Here is a 12,281-nt window from a genome sequence, read left to right on the forward strand (position 1 = left end):
AGTTTGTTTTAAGGGTACACCACTGATATAAGGTCAGATTCCCCAAATGTCCTTCAATTGCATTGCTAATGCAAGATAATTCTAAAAAAAAATGCCATGAGTATAATCTCATCTGAAGCCCTGCTGGTCCAGCTGGTTCAACCTGCACTGCATCTTCACTGGATTACTGAGTTTCCTGAATGCCTTTAAAAAATAATGCAGGTTTGCACTGTGTGTGTAGTTAGCATGCTGCTAGCTAACTAACAACCACCTGGCTTCTTAATAGCTTCTTACGTGGTGAAAAAAGTCAGATATCTCTTTTCTTTTTCGGTGCACAAAGCACAAAAGGGTCAACGATATCAATGCTGAGACCAAACAAAATACTACTATGAGACTATTATTTCCTGGCGTATTTTAGTAGTTTATTAGTCAGACTACGGTCACCTCTTATTCTGCATTTAACGCCTCACGTAACTTAGTGTGTTTCTGACTCACTTTCTCACTTGCTGTCTCGAGGGCGCATTGGAAAACATGGACATGGATTTTTCACTATTCTTGGCGACAAACATAGTATTATACTACAGTAAAAAATATGTTTCAAAATTTCTATACTATTACAGACTAGTAAATATGCAAATATTTCGTTTAAACTTTAATCGTGACTCCCTATGGACCCTATGCAAACCTACGCCCTTATCCATCACCCTGGACATTATTTTAAAAAAGTAAGTTTGATCGGTAAACACAAATGAACAATTTCATTATTGGAGTATTCTTCTGGTGATTGTCTACATTATGATTAGATCTGATAATGAGCATACAGAGCTGCTGGTGGAACACTTACTAAATCCATCAAGAAATGAGGGAGATTCTTTCTGCGTTAAGAGGGGTGTGGTGTGGAGCAGTGGTTCTCAACTGGTCTGGCTCCGGGACCCACCATCACCATTAATGACAAGCCGTGACCCAAATTGAGGAACATTCTCAACATCTTCAATGTATTTAATGAAAAAATGATGCAGTTTGAACCTGGGATAGTATGGAAACAGTAGTGTTTCATGCTGAGTGTGTGATTGTGTGTGTAGGGGTGTTAAAGGTGCACAACAAAACAATAAGATAAGTAACAGAACCAAAACTAACTATGCGGCCCAGGTGCATAATAGTTACATGGGAATAAAAAACAATATCAGTATACTAAAGGATTTACATTTTGGTGCCATGCTGTTGAATCACTCTCAAAAACGTCTTTGTCTGCGAGCGAGTGACGCAACGTCCTCTTAGTACCGGGCCGCACAGAAAGAATGAAAAAAAAGAAAAGAAACAAAAACCGAGGCCGGTTTTATTTAGAAAACCCGCAAGAAACATCCAAACCATGAGTGTGAATACAGATCGCGATCAGTAGCGTTGCATGCTGGGTGTGGAAACCATGACGTGAATACAGATCGCAAGGAGTAGTCAGTCAGTGACTTTTAAATTTTAAGTTTGTGTCAAATTCACATGTTCTGTGAAGCACAGAATGTAGTCGTTGCTAGCGATGTCAGAGGGAGGGCCGAACCCAACCATGACGGCTCACTGGCAAAACGACACTGCGCTGCATAAAAGTCCCATCAAAATAAAACCACAGGATTTAAAAAATTAATTCAATTTTTTTTTTTTTTCCAAGCATAGGTGGAGAACCACTGGTGTGGAGGACCAAACGCATGCTCACGCAGCAATTTCAATTCCAAGAGAGAACTTTATTCTTTCAGAAGTGCAACTTCAAAAATAGAAACAAACAAATCTGACTCTCGTTTATGTCCAGTGGAAACAGAGGATCCCTTCCTCCTGCTCCAGCGTAGGGAGGGCAACCAAAAAAAATGATATGCAGATCCCTTATTAAAGAAATATCAATTGATATATTACCTAATATCAACAAACCCAAAAATATGTATGAATCCCTTCTTGAAACTTCATGTCTTTTGCACATTTCATTGGTTTCCTCTACTTAGGATCTAATAAAACTGAATAGCATCTTTAACATGTGAACACCAAGACACGATAAACCCACACATACACTCTCAAAATAACAGATAATGTAATATATATACACGTATTTGGATATATATATATAGTCTTTAAAATTATGTATGTTATATATTAATCCTAATAATAGAGATACTACGCTAGAGATACTACGCAATATCAACAAACGCCAAAATATGTATGAATCCCTCTTTGAAATTTCATGTCTTTTGCACATTTTTATTGGTTTCCTCTACTTAGGCTCTAGTATGACTGAACAGCATCTTTAACATGTGAACACCAAGACACGGTTGACCCACAGATACACACTCAGAAAAATAGATACTTAATATATAGGTACACATACCATTACGCAAACCATTTGGTCAAAAGTAATAAGACACCGCTAGTTCAGTAAACGTTATGTATCCTAACCCTTTCAGTCAAACTGATGTAACATTGCTGTTAATAAATAATAAACTTTTAGAGATTGCTCGTTAGATCCTGAAAACTGAATTATATCTCATGCTCAACTGCTATGGAGAAATCAGAGCCAGCGGATCATTAAAAAAAGTCCTGCCGAGATCAGGCTCCTCTTTGCGGGCAGCAGAGCGTTAACCGCCCGGTCCGCCATTGTTGCCCGTTTGCTGGTGCAGAATGCATTCTGGGTTATTGGCTGTCTCAAGTACACACAAGTCGCCTCCGATGCATCCCTGGTAAAAGTGGCGGAGCAAGTCACATCTGGGCATTTTCACCGTGCTTGGTGAGAATCAAACTGAATTGGAACAGTACTTGGGCAGCAAATTATAACGTTTTACAAGTCAACAAGTACAGACAAGAATGCATAATGACAAACAGCCATTTGTCTTTTATCAGGGAACAACATAATCAGTCTGTTCAGTAGTAAGGGTCCCTGTGGGGGACAAGCCACGCCTTCTTTTGTCTTTGTTCAGTTTGTTGCTTACCTTAAATATGTATGTTAAAGACCAGCATTTGATAAAAGCAATAACTGCTTTTGATGTTTTCCAGTTCAGTTTAGTTTTTCTTAATCAGTGAGAAAAATCCAGTTTGTGTTGGCTTGAACAAGTGCACTGAAGTCTGGTTGAATGAGGTGGATATGTGAAGGACAGCTGGCAGGTATCAGTGAGAGAGACTCTGGATTAGTTAAACTTCATCACTGAGAATGTTGGTTCTCATGTGAAGGCAGAACCAACATCAGGATCAGCGGCGGCTTTGCTCAGACACAATTAATTTTCATTCATTTTGGACTTATCCTGCAGTGCCAGGCACCTGTGAGACTGACCGCCTGTGAGTGCTTTATGAGACATAGTGGCTCACGGCAGCACCCGCTGCTGGTTGAACACAGAAACTGCAGAACAATACGTGGTTTTGCGTCGGTCTGTTGGAAACACTGCCAGTCAGTGAGGCTGCGTAAGAGCGCTCTCCCACATATGTAAATCGCTTTCAAAGTAAAAGCAGGGCCTTTGTACTGCATTTATGGTGTGCATCTTGTTTATTTCTTTTACTTTTTTGATTGACCTCATGCAGGCCAGACTGGGAAAGCCAGTCATGTATGTGGCAATGTGCACAGAAAATAAGGATTTTCTCCAAAAATGTGGTGTTTGTTGTCAAATCTAAGAGCTCTTTGATCACAAGACATTCAGGCTTTACCCATCATGCATTTGGTCATGCAGTCGGTGAAAAGCAACTCTGGCCGCCGCATTTTCATGAGCATATTGATCATGTGTTTGTGACGTCAGAGCAAGTCGGAATCAAGCCACACACTAATGATCTAAACCAGTGATTCTCAACTGGTCTGGCTCCGGAACCTACCATCACCCTTAATGACGAGCCGCGACCCAAATCGAGGAACATTCTCAATATATCCAATGTGTTTAATGAAAAGATGGTGCAGTTTGAACCTGAGATAGTATGGAGACAGTAGTGTTACATGCTGGGTGTGTGATTGTGTGTGTGTGTGTGTGTGTGTGTAGGGGTGTTGAAGGTGCATAACAAAACAATAAGATAAGTAGCAGAACCTAAACTTACTGCGGCCCAGGTGCATAATAGTCACATGGGAATAAAAAACAATATCAGTATACTCCTTTTAAAGGATTTACATTTTGGTGCCATGCTGTTGAATCGCGCTCAAAAAATGTCTTCGTCTGTGAGCGAGTGACGCAACATCCCCTTGGTATCAGACCCAGAAACGCACAGAAAGAAACAAAAAAAAAACAAGGCCGGTTTTATTTTGAAAAATGACTGGATACATCCATCTGTGCATCTGAGCCTCTTACTCTTGACCCATGTCAGAGGCTACGTAAGACCGCTACCACAAAAATGAAACTTGAATGTATCTTTCAAGTCTGCCGGAGTGCCAGTGTTCTCGATTTAAATCAAGGCAGAATGTCCTAAAATCGCCAAAAAGCTCTGAAAACCTGCAAGAAACATCCAAACCATGAGTGTGAATCCAGTGTGGCATGGTGATTCTTCACCTGTAGGGTAAACCTAATTGTTTGAGGACTTTTGCCTTCATCTCGGTTGCATTGCTGGACCACTGCTGTGACTTTCTGATCCTTTGACGAGCATCCCATTTCCCCTGCAGTAACAGTGTTGCATGCTGGGTATGGAAACCATGAGTGTGAGTACAGATCGCGAGGAGTAGTATAAAAGTCAGTGACTTAACGAACGATATCATTAACAAGTTTCACAGTTAATTTAACGTCTTTTGTGGAGCACAGAACGTTCTCGGGCTGTCTACCAGCTGGTGATGGAGGTGGGCCGGCCCCAACTGGTATCCCTCTGGCTTGACCCAACCTGGAACAGCTGCTGAAAACGTCTAAGATCGAAAGAAAGTCACTGTGCTGCATAAAAGTCCCTTCAAAATAAAATCACAGGATTTAAAAAAAATGAATAAAAAAATTTCTAAGCAAAGGCCCGCAACCCATTAAAAATGGGTCTGATTCTGCGCAGGACTGGCTTATCTGTAACGAGCCTAATCTCACATGCAGGAATTAGAGTTGAGTATTTCAAAATAAAACAAGAAACTATGAATACATGACAAGAAATTAAGAAAATATTACAGCAGATAATGATCAAAGACATTTCAGAGACTTTGTTTCCTGAACTCTGAAAAAAATTACCACTGCAAAGGCATTTTTATGTTTGAATTTTTTATTTGACTTTTTTATCATCAGTTTTCATTTATTTATTAATTTGTTTGTCCCTGTAGTTCTTTTTCTTCAGAATTTTTCCAAGTGCTCTGAAACGATGGCTCGACCTTGTCATAATGTACAGTAACAGTAAGAAAAGGAACAGGAACATGTTGAGATAAGAAAAAGTAGCATGTTGCCAACTGGCAACATTGAGAAACTTTTTTTCTTACATTAAAAGGTGTTTGCTCAGTGTTTGAAAAATGAGCAAACACTTTCCCAGAAGGCCACAAGTCAAAATCATCTCTTGTGCTATGAATGAAAATTCGTGCCAATCACACGTTTCCTTGACGTCATGATGGGCACATTTTAGTGATGTTTTTGCAGAGGCATTGACATAACATTAAGGCTGATGTCAATCTTACCGCTGGTAGGAAAAATAAAAGCATTGCTCATTCATATGCTCTCTTTTTCTCTCTCTCTCTTTTCTCTCCTCTCTCTTGCTAGACTGAATTTTCCAAGTTGTCGGTTGGTCCACTATTTTGGTCCAGACTGAAATATCTCATTAGCTATTGAATTACCATGATGTAGTTCAGACTTTCCTTCTATTGCCAATTTGCAAATTGCAAATTTGAACCATGTCAAAAGTATCCAAAAGTTATCCAATACTTTGGTCAGTCTCACCTGTATGTTGCATATAGTGCTAAACCGCGAGCATATCGCTATAGATCCTCAGTATTGTTGAGCTGCAAATTATTTACCTGTCCTTTAACTGCATGTACTTTTTAGTCTGCCTGCTTTGTCTTGAAATATTTGTTTTCCAGAGGGAAAAATGTCTTTTAAAAAAGCTTTCTGCTTATGAAGAGATTTCAGACCCAATAAGTACCTTTGCATTGTTTGCATGTGCATTGGAGCGGGCAGAATGACCTAAACTGATGGTGGAGAAATATCAAAGATGGATATCGGAAAACCTGGACAAAATTTGAATAAGAAATTACTTGATAAATATGTAATTTTTTAAACACGAGTAAACCAACCTTTACAAACTTTGACCAGATTGTGGTGCTCATGGCACAAGAAAAATAGTCGAGTGGTCACCAGAATCAATATAGATATTCTTAGGGATGTATGTATGTATGTATGTATCTATATACCAAATTTTCTGGCAATCCGGCCAGTATTTGTCAAGATATCCTGTTCTTGGCCAAGTGACAGACTAACATTGCTGCGGATATGCTCCACTGCTGGCAGGGTCTCAAGGTAATACGTTAAACTTGTGGAAAAAAAGAAAGTATGGTGCCCTTAAAGCTCAGAGGTGTTAAAATCTTTTGTTAGATTAAAATAATGACCCTCCTTCAGAGAAGTGCTGGCAGACAGAGATCTAACTGGGAGCACTGTGATTCTTTCAGTAGCGAGATATTTTAACAGAGTTGTAGTGCAGATGCTGTATCATTGTTGTCCTACTTCTCTCTCACATCTGGATGACAAGTCATCAATACATCCATCTACTGCTATCAAGCTCTCATGCTGGGCCTGACAGATTGTTACTTTTATATGGCATGAGTCTCTTATTGGGGGTTGTCTGACAATGAAAGGTTATTTTTCACTTTCATGGCAATTAATTTGCAAGTGATATAAAAAGCTTCATAAACTTTGCAGCTGCTCATGTTTCGCGCTATCTTTCACTCATTCAGACAGACCCACAATCAACCTTTTCTGCATAACTCTTTTTTATTATTAGGAGTGTTAATGTGTCCTGTGATGAGTCATGTGCAACTCTGCGTGGACTTAGATATTTTCTACTGTCATGGTACTTTTCTATTGCAACATGACAACATAATAGCCTGCTCTGTATTGCAACACACTTTACACAAAAGCTTAATGACGCTCCATTTGGAAAAGAGATACTTAAAGGGATACTTATACTAAATTCTAAATGATTTGTCTGGCTCGCCATGAGAGGAGGTATCTTCTTTGTGTCAAAAGACAAAATGAATGGAGGCCACTCTAAATAATAGCACATTTGAGCAGTTTGTTAAAAGCCTAAATAGGGGGCATAATTACTGTGTCATTTCACAGAAGGGGAAATTTATGCTGATGCAGCTGTAGATGAAACCAGTAACCAGTTAGAATATTGGTCAAGTTGTAGGCCCACCTGGCTGCACCTTAACTACAGGATTTATTATAATCTGTGATTTTAAAAAAAGTTTTAGAAAAGACGATACTTTTAGTGAGGGTGATGCTACGATACACACTGATATTGTTTTATCCTTTAGGAAATAACAAGAGACATATGTCCATTTTGAGTTTTCTTGTGAAGGAGTTGAAATCGTCTCCTGTCATGAAGAAAAACACAATTCAATCAACAGGAATTAAGATGTATAGTTTTATCTTGAAAATCATAACAATCTAAAATTTCTGCACTGCTGATTTGCTGCCAGTAAGGAGTGGACGGCTTCCAACTTCCTGAAGCCAGATAAAACTGAAATCCTGGTTGTTGGTCCTGATTCTATTCCTAATAATTGTATGTGGTCCAAGATTACTCTAACAGGACAACACTCAGCTGGAAACTAAAGAGTTGTATAGTCAGCACATAAGTCTTGTCCAATCTTGCTTTTTACAAGACACAAATATACTACCATGGTGCAGAATTAAGCAGCAAGTCTCCTTACAAACACTTCCCATAGGGAACACATTGCTTCAGTCCTGGCAGAATTACACTGCCTCTCTGCTACAGTATTCAATTTAAGATTCAATTGATTACTTTTAAATCCCTACATGAGCTGGCCTCGCTTTACATTTCTGAACTTCTTTCCCCCTAATTCTGCTCTGAGACCCCTCAGATCAGAGAATCAAATGTTGTTAAAAGTTCCATGGTCCCAGCTCAAAACAAAAGGGGACCGTGCTTTTACGGTATTAGCTCGAGCGCAGTGGAACTAACTCCCCCGTAAGGTCAGATCAATAAAGTCAACCTCAATTTAAGGAACTTTTTAAAAAGCACCTCTACAGATTGGCATTTCTGTATGACAAAAACTAAACATTTGTTTATTTTGTTTCATTACATTTTGTTTGATCTCTTTATATTCGACTGCGTTCTTTGTATGAAGATGGACAGACATGTGATTAGTCTTTTTAGTATTGTTTGTGTTACAGACAGGTGCAACTTAAATGAAATAGAGTCAACATTCATTAGCCTTTAATTGTTTAGTTTTTGACTGCAACACAATCACAGTAGACATGACTGACCGAAAAAATGAATATACCTATTGATCAAATAGAAACATTTATGTAATTTGAGATATATCTTAATCTAATTTATCATTCTGTCTCAACATTATTAGGGTGATATTGTATATATGCATGTCTTCCTCTCTTTTCCTGCTGAATGTGTGTAGGGTTCCTATTTACATTTAGTAAATTAATGGTAAATGTTGTTTATTGTTCGAATCTTTTGTGTGATATAAAGCCACACTTTTGAGCAGTTACCTTTCGGCATTTTGTCCGTTTAAAGGTTGAATGCTAGCTAGCTACTGTAGCTATACAAACGATAGACTATTGTTACCTGCTGCCAGAGCCATCAGAGCAATGTAAAAAAAAGTATGTCAATCAGCTCAGGCACTGGAAGGAAGTACCAAAATCTGCGTCACGTTTTAGACCTGTAGGCACCGGCTGTAAAGGAACCATATTGGCACCAGTTGTAGATACCCAAGCTTAGTCTTGTAGCCCCATCTGATCAGAGCAACTTTTCGTCCAGTTCTCGTTCTGAGTCGGTTTAGTGTTTTCCATTGAGCCCCTAATGCCTCAGGGCCAGAGGAAAGGTCTTCAGTCGAGGGTATTCCCATGACAGTAGGAGGAGGGTTATACTCAAGCTTTTCCTTCCAGAAATGGATTCTGTTTTTTTCTCGAGACTTTGTTAGGGTCTGGAAAAGCTTCTGACTTCTTTACTTTAGCCATTGGGCTAGAGGACAACATCCATGGATGAGATGTTGTTAATCATTAGTAGATTTAGTTTTCTCAACTCAGATGGCAACTTCCCGCCTACTAGCACCAGGGGCAAGGCCAAAGAATACGTAGAGGTTAAGATAAGATAAGATAATCCTTTATTAGTCCCTCAGTGGGGAAATTACAGGATGTGTGATTTAGCAACCAATTACAGGATGTTGCTTGTGTTGGTGGGTTTTAAGCAGCCAGTGATCAGGCGGCAGGTGTTGTTCAGTACTGGGTCAAGTTTCTTGGCATGACTTGACCTCTCCCAAACAGGACATGCATGATCCGCAAAGAAATAGACCAAAGCAGTAGATCTCAATGTATATGCTGTGGCTCCCTATGTGGAGTTGGTACAGTTTCTGTGGAATGTTGTTTTGAAAGCTTACTTTGGATTTAGTGTTATTGATATGTTCCTAAAAAGAGAGAGTATGGTTACTCTTGTGACTAACAAACCAAATATCAGGGTTGTATCCTGCTCTTGTTTTGTATCGTTGATCAGGTTTTCCCAGACGGCGTAGTTCAGACCTGGGAGTCTTACGGCTCTCCAGTCCGGCCCGCTTGAGGTCAATCAAAAATGAAAAATAAATAAATAAGATGCAAACCATAAATGCAATACAACGACAGTGCTTTTACTTTGAAGGCGATGTATGTACGCGCTCGTGCGGTTCTGTAACCTCACCTACAGTGTTGACGACTTGCCGACTTGAGACTGACGTGAAAGCACGTATTGTTATGTAATTTCTGTTCTCAGCAGGCTGCTGAGCCGTTCTGCCTCACAAAGCGCTCACAGGCGATCAGTGTACTGGCAGGCTCGCCTGTAGCGCGAGCCTGCCAGTAGACTGCCAGTAGACAGTCTCCTGTGCAAAGGCTCCTAACCCCGCAGTCTGATTCACTAATGGCAGAGCACTTTGAGTCCGTCTCACTTCTAGATCTTTACTCATCTCTGAAAGAGGAGAACTTTTCACATATGAAAATATGTTCAGTGCACTCTCTAAAGCCAACACTGGGGGCGGGGGAGGGGTGGGGAGGCTGCTCAGTGTTGCTCAGATTGGAAATGGCAAAGTATCGTACCAAAGGCTCAAAATGGTTGTATTTGGAGGATAATTGTTGTGCATCTGGTTCTCTTTACAGTCTGAGCTCGCGCAAGAACTTGGAACGTAAGGGAGATACCTTTTCCAAAACTTGTAAGGGTGTAATAACTAGTTTGTAAAAGACCCAGAGAAACACAAATATCCATTGAGGCAAAATCCAGGACGTTTTTGGAATCCCTGCCTGATGCATTTTTTAGGTCTCGAAAAGAGGTCATGTCCGGCAAAAAGAGGACGTTTGGTCACCCTAGCCAACACAGACTGGATTTTTCTTACTGAGTTACAAAAACTGAACTGAAAAACATCAAAAGCACTTATTGCTTTTGTATAAAGTTAATCAATTGCTGGTCTTTAACATACATCTTTAAGGTAAGCAACAAACTGAACATGGACCAAAGAAGGATTATGTTACTGATTATGTTGTTTTCTGATAAATGACAAATGGCCGTTTCTTAATATGCGTTCTTGTCTGTACTTGTGGACTCGTACAACATCATCATGTGCTGCCCAAGTACTATTTCAATTCAAAAGTCTGCTTCTTGACATGCACGGTGAAAATGCTCAGATGTGACATGATCCGCCCATTTTACTGTGGATGCATCGCAGGAGACTTGTGTGTACTTGAGACAGCCAATATCTCAGAATGCATTTTGCACCAGCAAACGAAGAATAGTGGATGAGGAAACTCACAACTGAAAGTTGACGCTCTGAATACGACTGTTGTTGAGTCACAACATGTAATTTTACAAGGTTTTCAGGCGAGAAGTTAAAAACTTAAAAAGATACGCAAATGAGTTGAGGTCCTGTTTGCGGAACCGGTGTGACCCGCCGGCACCGGGAGGTCAGCAGTCTGCCGCCCACCGAGAGGAGATAGCAGGACTTTTTTAAATGATCCGCTGACTCCGATTTCTCTGAAGCGGTTAAACATAAGATATAATTTGGTTTTGAAGATCTCACGAGCAATTTTGATTAGTTTATTATTTATTAACTGCAACGTTACATCAGTTTGACTGTAAGGTTAAGCACATATAACCCAGGGGCGGATTGGCCATAGGGAGAACCGAAACTTTTCCCGGTAGGCCGGTCAGTAATGGGCCTGCACGGCAGTGCCTGATTTTTTTTTTTTTTTGTGTAAAGATGCATTGTCAAGCGAGTAAACTGACACAGTAGACGCGACGCAAATATTCGCGCCGTGTTCAGTGTGAATCCAGCGACCCAGTGGCCCTATCATAGGCCCAGTAGTCGCAACTGATGCTGCTAAGAGCAGAAATATAATAAACATGTGTGCTACTGCGGGGGCCGGGGGCCGGCGGCGGTGGCGTAGCCTCCGGCTACGGGACTTCGGCTGCGGCTGACGCGTCGGGTCCCTCTCAGGAGGAGGTGTCCTCAGACAGTGAAAGTGAGGCTCCTGCTGCCACGGTGGTACAGGAGGGGGAGGGGGGGGGGGGGGGGGGGGGAATGGTGGTGGTGATAGCAGGTGTGTGTGCTAACTAACATGTTGTGGATAAACACTCATTCACTAAATGTTCAGAAATGTTGTCTGAACATTACTTGACATGATAGATAGCGTGTGGTGTAAATCTAGTTCTAAAGTGTTGGAAAATGATATACTATCCTGATCAATGAACCACTATTTTATGTTTTTTTAAATATATATATATATATATATATATATATATATATATATATATATATATATCTATATATATAGATATAGATATATATATATATATATATAGATATATCACACTCATATACCATGTATATATATATATACGAGTATGATATATATATATATATATATATATATGTATATATATAGATCTAGATATAGATCTATATATATATATAGATCTATATCTATAGATCTCTATATATATATATAGAGAGATCTATAGATATCTATAGATATATATGTGTGTGTATATCTATATAATTATGTAACTATATGTAACTATATGTAATTATGTAACTTATAACTATATAATTATATTTCAGTATCTGTTATTTTGAGTGTGAGTGTGTATGTGTTGGTTTACCTTGTCTTGCTGTTCACATGTTCAAGATACTATTCAGT

The sequence above is a fragment of the Clinocottus analis genome, unplaced genomic scaffold, assembly GCF_023055335.1.
Source record: "Clinocottus analis isolate CAN_PGR_092001 unplaced genomic scaffold, fCliAna1.0.p SCAF_3, whole genome shotgun sequence".
Classification (NCBI taxonomy): domain Eukaryota; kingdom Metazoa; phylum Chordata; class Actinopteri; order Perciformes; family Cottidae; genus Clinocottus; species Clinocottus analis.